Genomic DNA, 13,159 nt, shown 5'->3' on the forward strand with positions numbered 1-13,159 from the left:
CTAACAAGACTCATGGACCCAGGTTTAGCCTTGAAAAATGACCATGAAGCTCTTTTAACACAAGTAATAGTAAAGAGACCAATTCAAATCTGTGAGAAAATGGAAGTGTTGAGTTCACTAATAAAAAAGTGTTGAGGCACTTAAAGGTTGCTATTTTACTGTCACTGGAGTTTTTCGCTACAGTCATCTTCTACTCGTGCAGTCAGAATCAATTTTGTTTCATATTAGGATAACAGAGGGAGAAAAGGTACACTTTGGGGTAGAGGTGTGTTTTGGAGAAACTGTAAAAAACATTACTGTCTGAAATATAAACCATCCGTCTTTGAACTTCTCTGGTAGCCTTTAAAGAAAAGGAGGTAGCATATTTAGCCCAAAAATCTAATTTTCCCTTCCTTTCTTTCTTCTTTATTTTAAATTCTGTTTCCAGTCTTCATAATAATCTACTCCTTGTCCTTTCATTCTACTAAAGAAAATGCTTTGACATGCAGCTTTGTCACTCCATCTTTTTGTCTTTCTTTCACAGGCTTTGCTAAAATCATAACAGGCTGAGAAAGGATTGTCAGCAAGTAAGTAGTCAGTACCAACACACACTATATATATACTCATATATATGCATATCTATCTATATGTGTATACACACATATACTAAGTAACAGCCATAAAATAAATTATATATATTAAAAATGAAATAGGAAAATATACCATAGAGCTCAAGATTGCCTGGAACTATGAAGCATTAGCTACTGAACACAACTTTTATCTCAAAGTTCCTTGATGATTTTAGACAGAGATCTCATCTTAGGCCTCAGTTCTACAGCACCAAACATTGTCAGGGCTCTGTGAGATTTATTTCTAAAAAAGTCCTTAGACAACTGCATTGGAAACTATCTCTGGTTCTACACAGTGAGTGACCTCTCTAAGGATGGGGTTTGTCAGGTACTTATTTTTCCTGCGATGTAACATTTGCAAAATATTCCTTGGGATAGTGCTGCCTTTGAGTGAGTGACACTGTCACATTCCCACTGAAAAATTTATAGAGAGACATGAATGATAAGGAACAAAAGTATTTCTCTTGAGCCTGAAAATAGATAAAATGAACTGTTATATCAGTGGGAAGGTTATATAACCTTCCTTTACAAATTCTATGTTAAACCATGTTTTTTTCCCTCTATACGGAAGTATCTCCCGAAAACCAAATACGTGATGAAACATCCACAATATTCCTAATTATTTTCTCATTATAACTATCTGACAGAAGTGAAATGATTTCTTTCAGGGGCAAAGGAGTACTCTGGGCTCCCGGAGAGGACATTGTGTGCCAGCTCCAAAAAAAGAGACTGCAGCTGCTCTCCTGCTGCTGACAACCACATGTCTGCTGGGATGTGAAGCTCCATGCCGTCTACGCTAATAACAGGTCAATTGTTTGCCTGTAAAATTCCTTTGGATACTGTGGAATTCTCTCTTGCTGAGTGTTTCTGAGTTGTTTTCAGAAGACAAGACTAATAATGCAACATACAATGTAAACCAGTGGGCTGCCAGGAGAGAGCTTAGTGCATTTCTGTGTGATAAAGGACTGTATTTCTCCTTCAGCACCCTTCAGCAAACAGAATCTGATTTCTTTTGCACTGGCAGAAGTCCTAGGCATCGCTGCACAATTGCAGCTTTCTGATGCAATTTGGAATTTGAAAATCTCTGGTTCTTGTAGCTCATAGATAGGGTTGAAGTAGAGGTACTAGAGTGGGGGAATAATAACAGGAAATAAGTGAAGAACAGTAACCCAGTGAGATGTTTTTGAGCAGCAATATACAAAGGTAGGAGATTGGCTGATATATATCTTCCAAATTTGGCATTGTACTTGTCTAGTACTTTCCTCTGCAGAGCTAGTGTAAAAAGCAGCTTGCACATTCATTGTCATTCAACAAGCTGAGCTTTGCCTCACTATAAAGTCCTTCATCATATTCTTTAGACCTTAAACTTACCAGTAGCTCAAAGAATACCTGTCTGATTCTTCACTACAAAATTTGTTTTTAAGATAATTGCTGCAATAACCTGTCTTATGGGTTAAGATTTTTAAAGCTCTCTATGCCAATCATTGACTTATAATTTCTATTACTTACTGATGACATCTAAACATTCCAGATCAGGAATCTAGGCAGAATCTGTTTTATGCTTCCACTCACACAGACATGTTGAGAAGAAATGGGTATATTTATTCCAATCCTAATGTTAACTTAATGCAAAATGTATTTCACTTTACTGAGCCCCAAAATGTTGGATATTGCTGTTGAGAATATTTCTCTACTCTGAAAGCAGATGTACAACTCTCCTTAGTGACAGTTTGTAGAAAGGGGTAATTGGACACCATTCCTTCATTTTGCCTTAAAAATAAAATGGGCATTGCAGAATGTGCCACCTCAGGGCTACCTCAGAACCACCTGACTGATCACAGAATATTTGCATGGCTTGGGTTGGAAGGAACTTTTGAAAGTCATCTAGTCCAACTCCTCTGCAATGGACATCTTTAACTTGACCACCAGTGCTCTTTTATAAATGACACTTTTTCTTCATACTTGCCCACCCTACATAAGCATCTCTCTACAATAAACATTTGTGTTTTCAGTTCTGTGCTCTCAGAACTGTCTTCCTCCTGCTTCCTTTATTTCCTGCTTGCTTCTAAACCAAATAGCAGAAACTCTTTAGATGAAAGGTGTAACATGTATCTGATGACTTTTTGATATAGCAAAGAAACAATAATTTCCGCAAGGCTGGTGTTAATACCATTTGATGCAGAAATGCTGGAACTGAGTCAGAGTTAATAGCAGCACAGTGACAGCCAGAGTGACTTGATAAATGACAGCTTTCTCTGATTATCTGTTCTCAGAGGAACTCTCTCTGCAACAAGGATGTGCCTTCTTCTTCCTCCCATCACGGGTGTGGAGGAAATAAAGTCTGTGACATTATTTGCACTATGCTTCTCCCTCCATCTCTCCCTCCACTTCCTTTGCTCCATTCTTTCACAATGCTAAATTATTTCAGCCCAAACCTCTCTTGCGTTCTGCCAAATTTTGGTTTCTCTCTTGGTTTCTGCCAAAGGCAGCTGCTTGCTAAATTGAAAAGCTGAAGGAGAAATTTTGAGATTTAAATAATTCCTGTGCTCCTGTGGCAGTGACTTGGAAGTGATGTGGTGCTGCCTTTTCTGACCTTCCCACGATGGATTCATTAGTCTTCTTGGAGGTGCCAGTACTTCTCTTTTTTGGCTGTCCCCAGACAGTGTTTCTGAGCATGGTGAAGTCATATCTTTGATGGAAGATATGACTTGAATTTCAACATCTTATTATTTCAGAGTATTTAGTCCAAAAAAAAAGACAGAAGTTACCTCAGCCCATATTGTAATTGTGTATGAAAAGCATCTGGAAGAACATACAGGCTCTTCCTTAACTGATTGAGATGTGACCTTCAGCCACGAGAGAAGCCACGATGTACTTTGTGTTGTGCAGAGCTCTTCTGGCAGATATGCAAGCCTGCCAAGGGTTTCATTTAGAACTGAAAGTGGAAGGCTCTGCAAGGAAGGACGAGCTCTTCAGAGCTGCCTGCACAGAGAAGCATCATTGAATATTTGATCAGGCAGAGCCCATGAAGCAATCTATGCTGTCATATCAAAGGATGTCATGGACACTGTGCTGATAGCTATACTTATACTGAAAGGAAGATAAGAATCAGGAATAAGTAGTAAGTGATGTGGGTGTTTACAGGTCCAGGGTTTGAGTTTTCCCCATTCTACTAATTTTTCTAGCAATTTGGATATCCCTTGTGAGAATCAGTCCATGCCCAAAGGCCAATAGAGTGATTAGGGAAGAAACACATGGTGAAGTCCAGGAAGCAGAGCAAGCAAGCTGAGTAAGGAGGGTGGCTGGAAGCAGCCTCATAATGGCACAGGCTTGATACACTCTGTTTTCCTTCTGGATGTGTTTAATGAAAAACTCTAACAAACAGAGAGATAACAGCAGTGGAATCTGCAGAGAGGGTCCAAATGGAGGCTGAAAGGATGCTAGGACAGAGGCAGCAATGGTGTTTATGTATCAACCATCTCACTGGTCTGATGAAGAGAAGCTTCAGAGGCCAGGCTGGAGGAGCAAATCTGAAGATTCTGCTCATTACAGAGCTCTTTCTTGTTTGTTTGGGTTTGGTTTTTTAAAAACTATTTTTACTTTGACCTCTAGGGGAAATTTTTCCCTATTTTCTGCCAAAATGAAGAAAGAGGAGAAGCTGTTCTGTTCTGCTGGATGTCCTCCCTTAGCCAGGGCAGTCTCCCAAGGGTTCTTGGCCTAGGGAAGTGCCAAGAAGCTAAGTGAGGACAGCTGGGAAAACCAGAGATGGGAATGTTAAACTGCAGCTTCTATTTCCTGAATAAATCTGCAGCCATCAAGCCATCCTCGTGTAGGGATTTAAGGTGCCTGCCTTTCCTCTTCTAAGACTGTTCTTTCTATTAAGTGAGGTGGTGAGAGGAAGGCAACACAGAAATGTTAAAGACATTTTCTCTTCTAGACACACAATCATGACAGCTAATTACTGATCACAGTATTGGAGCCAACGTGGAATCAATTTGTCTCATAATTTTACTATTCATTCCAGTCTCCCCATATGGAGGTCAGTCTGTTTCATTTTGCAATCTACATTGGGATAAATTATCTCTAAAAGTGCCCATTTTCCTTTATCGGCTGTAATAGAGACTCTAGTGACTGATTCAGAAGGATGGAGATATCAACATGAGTCTCAGAATAATCCTTTTTCTCAAACACTGATTAATTCTCTAAGCCTATAGTCCAAAAAATTGGACTAAATACTAATGAAATCCAACTTTTGTTTCACAGCTTCCAGCTTGCCTAACAATTGTTAGAATGCTCAACCCATGGTTGAACTTCTAGACTTCCTCTGAACCAGCAAATGTGAACTGAGATGCTTAGATTGTGTGTTAAAAAGTAAATGTTTAATTTGATTTCATGTTTAAAGAAAACATACCTTGTCATCAGATGTGACATGTTCATTGAAGCTATCACTTCAGTAATATTAATCTATCAATCTTTTTAAATGAGGCATGCATTGTAAAGAGAGATATAACTCAATAAATGAAAAGCTACAGTTGGAAGAAATGGACTGGCTTCTAAAAAGTAGGTTTGTTCTTTTTCTCCATGAATTATAAAAACCCTCTGTGCAAACATAGATGCTTCTATATCTGCCACAACTATTACCACTCTTCTTTGGAGTGTCTTTAATTAATTCCATCCTAGTTACTTTTAAGTTAGGAAACTTTATTCTAGCTAGTGTTCCTCTCTGAGATAAATCTCTGGGAGGATTGGAATTATCTATACACATATGGTCAGAAAACAGTTGTTTGTGGTGGTTTGTTTTTTTTTTTTTTTTTTTTTTTTTTAATTGATTGACTGTGCAGCTTTTCAAACCCACAGAATATAGCAAGTCAAGCTGCCATAAAGTATTAGTCTATACTATTGTAGTTATACTGACACAACTCATCATATGCTTTGTTTTAAACTGAGAGGCATGACTCTTCTTAGCAGTTATCCTAGAATTAGAAAAGTAATTTCACTTTGGTTCCAGTATGCACATTACAATTTATATCTTTAAAATGTTAATAGTATAATTACATTTGTACAACCTTTCTGGCTTATTTCCCTGAATTGATAAAACTAATCTGACCTGTACAAGATACAAAGTTGAGACAGTTAGAGCAACATTAAAGAATGTCATTAATTTTGATTTCCAAGGTTGGTTTTCTTAATACTGTCATTAAGGCATGCTATTAAATTTTAACTTAACCAAATCTTTATTATATTCGTGGTGTAGGGTTTTATATTTTCTCTTTGATAGTAATAAACTGAAGGACTAGTTAAACCAGTATACTGATCCTTGACATAAAATAATATGCATGTCCATGTATGTGTGTGTACTGCAAATGCAAACATAATTTCAAGTACTTAGGTAGTAGAACATCTTGACGGATTTGCTATTCCTTTTTAAAGGAGGTTATTCAACTTAAGCACGGTCTTTTTCAATATGCTTTTATGGCTCATCCTAATGGAAATAATAACACTGAATAGCTGGATAGCAATTCACATATTCAAAGCACTGTGCAAACATTAAGTAATACAGTTACACAACATCTAAATAACTATAATACTGGCTGTCAAGGCAGTGAAGGAGCAGACAAATGCAGAAGACTGCAGGCGGTTCTGGAAAGGATTCTGCAGCGAGGAGGGAGGGAGCGAGATCCGTCCCAGCAGAGCGGGGTTCAGCGTGCCAGCACGCTCTAGGTTTGCTTTCTTCTGTTTCAGCCACCTGCAATGCCGTGTTTAAAGTGTTAATTAGCAGGTAGCAGATGCTGGTCCTTTGCCACTTCTGCCTTGGAAGTGTTTTTCTGCTGTGCATCAAAATACAATGATACCAATTCCAGGTTTTCAGTGACTGATTTCCTACTGAACATCTGGGCATAATTCTGAGTACTGACATTTTGAAAAATTTTTTTTCTCTAGTCTTTCTTATTTTCTCATCTTGTTATTGGGATTTTTAAAAACAAGCTGCTGACAAGAATGCAGAAAAAACCCGGTTTTGATGTCTCAGGTGATGGCACTCTGTCACTGTCAACTTTATGTTTTATCTGGTCTATGTCAAGAATATGCTGATGAATTTATTGGAATGCTTGAAGGATACAATTGGAGACATTTAATTCTTTGCAGCCTACTGTTAATTTCCTGGTTTAGAAATCAGTGCATCGAGGTCTGTTAAACAGCAGCTGATTTTGCAGAAGCCCTCTGCTCCTTAAGAACCCCAGGTCTAGGCACATTGCTGACAGTGACAAACGTACTTTTTTGTTCATTATACCCTGAATGGAGAGAAAACAATAAATTTTCCTCCAACCATGACTGTACCTGACTCCTCTTTACCATGTCTGATATATCATACTTCAATAATAAAACAATCTGGAGGTCATAAAAGCACTGAATGCTATTTCAGTTTAATTCTAAGCTGAGAAGAATGGGTCCAGACTTTTGGCCTTCAAGGGGAAGGGAAAACTTTTATTTTCATTGTTAATTTCCATACTTAAAAATACAACTTCCTCTTGTCTTTATGAGCCATCTTTCATTGTAAATGTTCAAAAGTGGTGTATGAATATGATTGTGCACACAGTTTATGAATAGATCGCTTCACACAGGTTTAAAATAAAGCAGCAGTTGCTGGGAGATGTGCAAGTGTTTAGCTGTGAATAGAGTTCTGCAGAGCAATTCAGAGCATGTCAAACTCATACTCCCTTGCTTGTGAAAAGTCACATATCCTTAAAGATGGCATTCATGATTCTCCTGTTTTTACCTTTTATTTAAAAACAGGCACCTGAGAACAGACCACCACTCCTAGTGCACTGTGATATTGTTTTTCTAATTAGTAAATACCTGCTAGCAAAAATTGCTAGCAACTACTTGGTTTCTATTACTTCTCTCTGGAAGGTTTTTCTTCTCATTGCAGAACTGAAGAGTTTATGTTTTGAATGCAGTGTTAAATTTTATTTATATGTGCAATTGTAGGAGAGCATCAGAAAACACAGAAAATTGAACTTAAACTTTATTTCTGAGTATTGACTTCTGATGTCTTGAGACTAATTCTGTCAGACTCCAGTGATCTGTGATGTTTTGTGAAGTATTTTTGTGAAGCTGATCTTCAAATTATTTTAAACTCTTGACTGATTACTTTACTGGGTTTCCAAAAACTCAGCTCCTGTCTTGCTGCCTTGCAACGCTGTCACCACCATTTAGTTTCCAAAGCCACATCTGTGCCCTCGCACAGTGTGCCTCTTCTGAAATCGGTAATGATGAAGCATTTCTAGGTTTGTCGTTAAAAACCAGCAGATGTCGCAATTTCCCCAAAAAGAGCAGATTTCTCTCCATCTTTTGAAACTGCAGCAACTGCTTAGGTATTTTTGTGCAGTATCCACACAGCAATAATTCTGTGTGAGGTGAGTTATTGTTGAGCAACCTGCTCCAAGCATCAGGTCTTTTACATACTCTCGCTTTTAAGTTGAATACATTGATATGAAAATATCCCAATTTTACTTGCTGAAACACAGGGGAGAAGTTGCTGTGGTGCTGAACACCCTAGGACTGTGTCACTGTCTCAGGTTGGTTATTGTACAGAGGCATTTTCTGAGTTTTATTGCCACAGAATCCTTTCAGTCACATTTGATGTCTGAGCTCTCCTTTTGCTGCTGCTCAGATGTCTGTCCAAAATGGTTAAATGAATTCCAGTTAATGAGAAGCTGCACTAAGAGAATTAAGTAAATACTTTTGTAATGAAAGTATAACTGATGGACTATGCCTACTAGTTAAATAAAATACAATTTGCCTTATCTAACTTTAGCTGCTTAAAAATTGGATAGTTTGTCTGAAGAAGCTGTTGTGCCTCCTTCTGCAGTTAAGGGAGAAAAGCAAATGTATTTGAGGGCCATATACTCTAAGACTGGAAAAATATTCTATGGAGATACTTGTATCTCTCTGTTAAGTGTAGAAGTTAAACTGCTGTTTCAGCCTTGATGATTACTCTGAAGATGGTTAGAAGTAGGTGCTGTTAACAGGAACACTGAGCAAAGCCTACTCTGCTTTACTTTTTTGGTTGCAGCCTGTTTTTAAAAACAATCAATCAGACAGTGGTGTTCTTGATCACCATCAGCGGCAGCTAAAGAGACAATATTCATCCTATTGCAGCTATGCAAGCACTTGTGGCTCTGTTGGGAGAGTACCTAAGATCCTGCTTAAGCAAAGAGCTCATCCAAATTGAATCCTCATCCATATGCATCCCTAGACTGGCACTAAAGAAAATAAAAAGCCCAGTGGAGATAAAATTTAGCTAAAAGAAAGAAATTAATAAGTGCTGATTTTTCAGTTTTTGAGATTAGTTTTACCAGGAAGAGAGTGAGATGCATTTAACATTACCAGTCTGAGATTTAGACATGCAGACTGAGCTGGCTGTCTCATTTCTCCCTGTAATCCATACAGAATAAGTGAGGGCTGAACAGGACTCTGTGCTTGGATGGAAAAAACTGTCATCTCCTTCTCCTACCTCTAAAGAAAATTTATACAAGTATCTTGCCAGCTAATGTTAGGTAGGATGAATCTTATGCAATAGAAAAAAAAAATAGAAAAACAACGAAAAAATAGTTAAAGAAATCTATGTATTAAAATAAACATATGCATATACCATATTTTTATCCTCAGAAAGAATTTGCCAGTCTGAGCTTGTAAGGGGCTAATTCAGATAAAAAGTCAAAATAATAATGAAGATGGATGCATTCGCTACAATAGACTGGAATAACAGAAAAGGCTTCCAGCCTGTGGGATGCCAGATAATAAGGAATCGAGAGCAGAGATAAGCTGGGATGTCTTCTTCCTCAGAGAGCTCCATATGACAGGCTGGTGTTTCTTCCCATTTACATTTCAGATTTCAGGCAGCAATGAAGGGGGAGGAGGGGGAAATATGTGCCCACTAAAAAAACTCTTGGAATGTTTTCCAATCAATACCCAAAATACAGATGTCTGACTTGAAAAAAAAAAAACAACAAACCAAAAACCCAGACCAAAATAATCTCAGTAATTAGGAGAATTTCTTGTGAAATGTGTAAGGGAATCAGCCTGACCTCAGATGGGAAGAGGCACTGCATGGACATATCAAAATGTGCAGTATTCCATAGAACTCCTGCTGACATTCAAAACTCCCCACGACTGACCTGCTGGAGAGGAAATTGTCACTGTAAGGCAAAAAGGAGTCAAGTGGACAGAGAAAACGTTGAGAAGTGACACTACCTGACCCACACATTTCTCCATAGCTGGCACTTTGCACTCTGCACAGCAGCAGCATAGGGCATGTGGAAACAGCCAGCTGCAGCTTCACCTCCTGCAATTGGCCCTGGAATCAGGGTTAAGTCTACTGGGCTTGATGTCTGCTAAGGGCAAATGCTGAGATAAAAACAGGTTTTCATTATTGCTAAATAAAACGAAAGTATTTTAGCTGTGTGAACCTCGCCCAAGAGACTTAGGTCTAGAGTCAGTTGCAGAGAGAGACAGAATAAGTGGAGAAGCTTCACAGTGACTTTGATAATTCAGGAAAATTGTTCTAGTTCAAAGTCAAAGGTAAGAAGTTTATATTTTTTCTATCTCTCTGACCATAGGGAATCATGCTGCTTAAAACATCTCAGTACTCAAAGCTAAGGAAAAGAAGTGATACCTGGCAAAATAATGCTTTCAGCATGCCTGCATGCTGGGAGTGCAGTCTTTGGGGTGCCTGAGCACCTCCTTTCTCCTTAGCTGAGGGTGACATTTTTAATCCCTCCCTAGCTGAGGGTGACACTTCTAATCCCTCCCTTTCTCATCCTTAGGAAATTTTGTTTCATTGTCACATCCTTTCCACTTCTGCATCCTCTCCTCTCCTCTCCTCTCCTCTCCTCTCCTCTCCTCTCCTCTCCTCTCCTCTCCTCTCCTCTCCTCTCCTCTCCTCTCCTCTCCTCTCCTCTCCTCTCCTCTCCTCTCCTCTCCTCTCCTCTCCTCTCCTCTCCTCTCCTCTCCTCTCCTCTCCTCTCCTCTCCTCTCCTCTCCTCTCCTCTCCTCTCCTCTCCTCTCCTCTCCTCTCCTCTCCTCTCCTCTCCTCTCCTCTCCTCTCCTCTCCTCTCCTCTCCTCTCCTCTCCTCTCCTCTCCTCTCCTCTCCTCTCCTCTCCTCTCCTCTCCTCTCCTCTCCTCTCCTCTCCTCTCCCTGAAAGTAGTTTGTGATTAGTAGAGATGGTCAGCAGGAAATTTGGGACAAGATGTGGAAAACCCTTATGGAGAAAGAATTCATCCCTGCTGCCCAACAGAGGGTACAGAAAGCTTGACCACATTATGACCAACTGCTCTTTTTACTGTTATTGATGGAACCAAATGTGGACAGGGGGTATTTTCCTGGAGTCTACTGTGCTTTTGTTTAATACTAGCAGGTCAGGTTTGCACATCACCTTTTACATTCCTTCTGAAATATCATTGCTAAAAGTGTTATTTGGAGAGTGAGGTCCGTTTCGTACAGATTTTTATTTAAAATATTGTGGTCTGTAAAGAAATAATTTACTCTTCAGCATTTCTACATTTGTTGACCAATATTTATGATTTCATTCCTTACTCTCATTTTAGTAACAGGAATTTCAAAACAAATTGCCTGGACTAGAAAGCTTAATCACATCAACTGACCCCTGAAGTACTACCCACCCAGTCAGAGGTAGAGTTTTACCTCTGTGGCACCTGGCAGCAGCTGTAAAAAGAGATGCAGCTCATTGTCATGATCAGACAGGTGAAAAGTTAAATGAAAAATGAGGTTGATTTATGAAGGCCACTCCTCAGGGGAAACCTGGCAACAGACGGAAAAAGTCCTTACAGGTATCTGAACAATGTGTGACAGTGCAGTTTTTATATTGATTTCTGAAAAAGAAAGTGTAATTTACTTCGGAGCCATGGAGAAAATGAGATTCTAAGAGTTAACTTGGAGTCTCTTTAAGACATCTCTTGAAGGTTTAAACCCCACTTTTTTTGTTTGGTGGTTTCTTCCCTCTATTTTTAAAATAACAACAATATTCTCTTATACTTCTCATCACCTTACAACAGCCTTATGCAATTATATCCTTTATGAGAGAACTCCATAGTCATGATCTGATTTAAATCCCCTTTTCCCCTTTTAATTCAAACCAGGTTTTGTATTGAGTTTTGGTAGTGTGGGGCTGCAGTAGCGTCTTCTGTGAGGAGCTGCTGGAAGCTTCCCTCATGTCAGATGCCAGCCAGACCCACCACTGGCCAAGGACGAGCACCAATGGTGGAAGCACCTCTGAGGTAACACATGTAAGAAGGGGGAAAAATTTCTGGGCAACAGCAGCAAGGAGAGGAGCGAGAATGTGACAGGAACGGACCCCCAGGTCAGTGCAGAAGGAGGGACAGGAGGTGCTCCAGGCACCAGAGCTGAGATTCCCCTGCAGCCCCTGGTGCAGCCCATGGAGAGGCAGCTGTGCCCCTGCAGCCCATGGAGGTCCACAATAGGGCAGAGATCCACCTGCAGCTCCTGCAGGATCCCAGGCAGAGCAGGGGGATGCCCAGAGGAGGCTGTGACTCCATGGGAAGCCCGCATTGGAGCAGTTTGTTGAGGACTGTCTCCTGTGGGAGGGAGCTGAGGCTGGAGCAGGGCAAGAGTGGGAGCAATCCTCCTAGAGACAATGTGTGATGGACTGACCACAGCCACCACTCCTTGTGCTCCTGAGCTGCTGGAAGGAAGGAGTTTTTAGGAAAGATGTTTCTAAGATTTAGCTCTTATTTCTCATTACCCTACGCTGATTTTATTGGCCATAAATTGAGTTAAAGTCGAGTCTGTTTTGCCCATGATGGTAATTGGTGAGTGACCTCTCCCTGTCCTTAGCTCCATCCTCGAGAATTTAGTTATATTCTTTCTTCCCTGCCATGCTGAGGAGGGACAGAGCAATGTTGGCGGGCACATGGTGTCCAGCCAGGGTCAACCCTTCACAGCTATTTTCAAGAGCCCTTCATTCTGGAAATTGCCTACTCACTAATGAGAACTGATTTTCTGCCTTTCATTAAATCTTTTTCCCACTCCCAAGTCCAGGCTGACAGAAACTATTATGTACATCATAATGTTTTGTTTCTAGCATTATTTTTCTCCAGCTTTCTGTTATTTTTTATATTATTAATTGTTCTTGTCTGCCTCCACAGACAGACAAAGAGTTGGATTAATTTTTTTGAGAGAGATTCCTTTTGGTCAGAAAAATGTTGTTCTTATAAAATCATCTATTTGTTTGAAAGCAACTTTTGTGGCAAGGCTTGCAGCGATACCTCCAACCTTGAGCAGATTTGACTGTCATATCATAGAAAGAGCAAGCACTCCACTGCAAAATATCAACCAGCCAAGAAAATAGCTAGAATCTGAGCCCAAGTTAGTTCTGTAAATAATTCTAGTTCTAGTTAGGTCTGAAAAAGCTTTTAACTTTTTCTCTATAAATCAAATCAGCTTATTTCCCAGAGGCCTACTGGCTATTCTATTACATAGAGATTTGTCATATCAAATAAATATAATTTT

The 13,159-nt window shown here is 39.6% G+C and overlaps 1 long non-coding RNA gene across 1 annotated transcript in view; it reads left to right on the forward strand.

Moving 5' to 3' along the window:
- The first annotated feature begins 520 nt into the window (after positions 1-520).
- Positions 521-13,159, forward strand: part of LOC148224729 (uncharacterized) — a 157,979-nt gene continuing 145,340 nt past the window's right edge. The window contains exons 1-2 of the long non-coding RNA XR_015801314.1: positions 521-566; positions 1,277-1,414. This is a non-coding gene — a long non-coding RNA (uncharacterized LOC148224729). The remainder of the gene's footprint in view (positions 567-1,276; positions 1,415-13,159) is intronic.

The sequence above is a fragment of the Sturnus vulgaris genome, chromosome 2 (assembly GCF_052056855.1).
Source record: "Sturnus vulgaris isolate bStuVul1 chromosome 2, bStuVul1.hap1, whole genome shotgun sequence".
NCBI lineage: Eukaryota > Metazoa > Chordata > Aves > Passeriformes > Sturnidae > Sturnus > Sturnus vulgaris.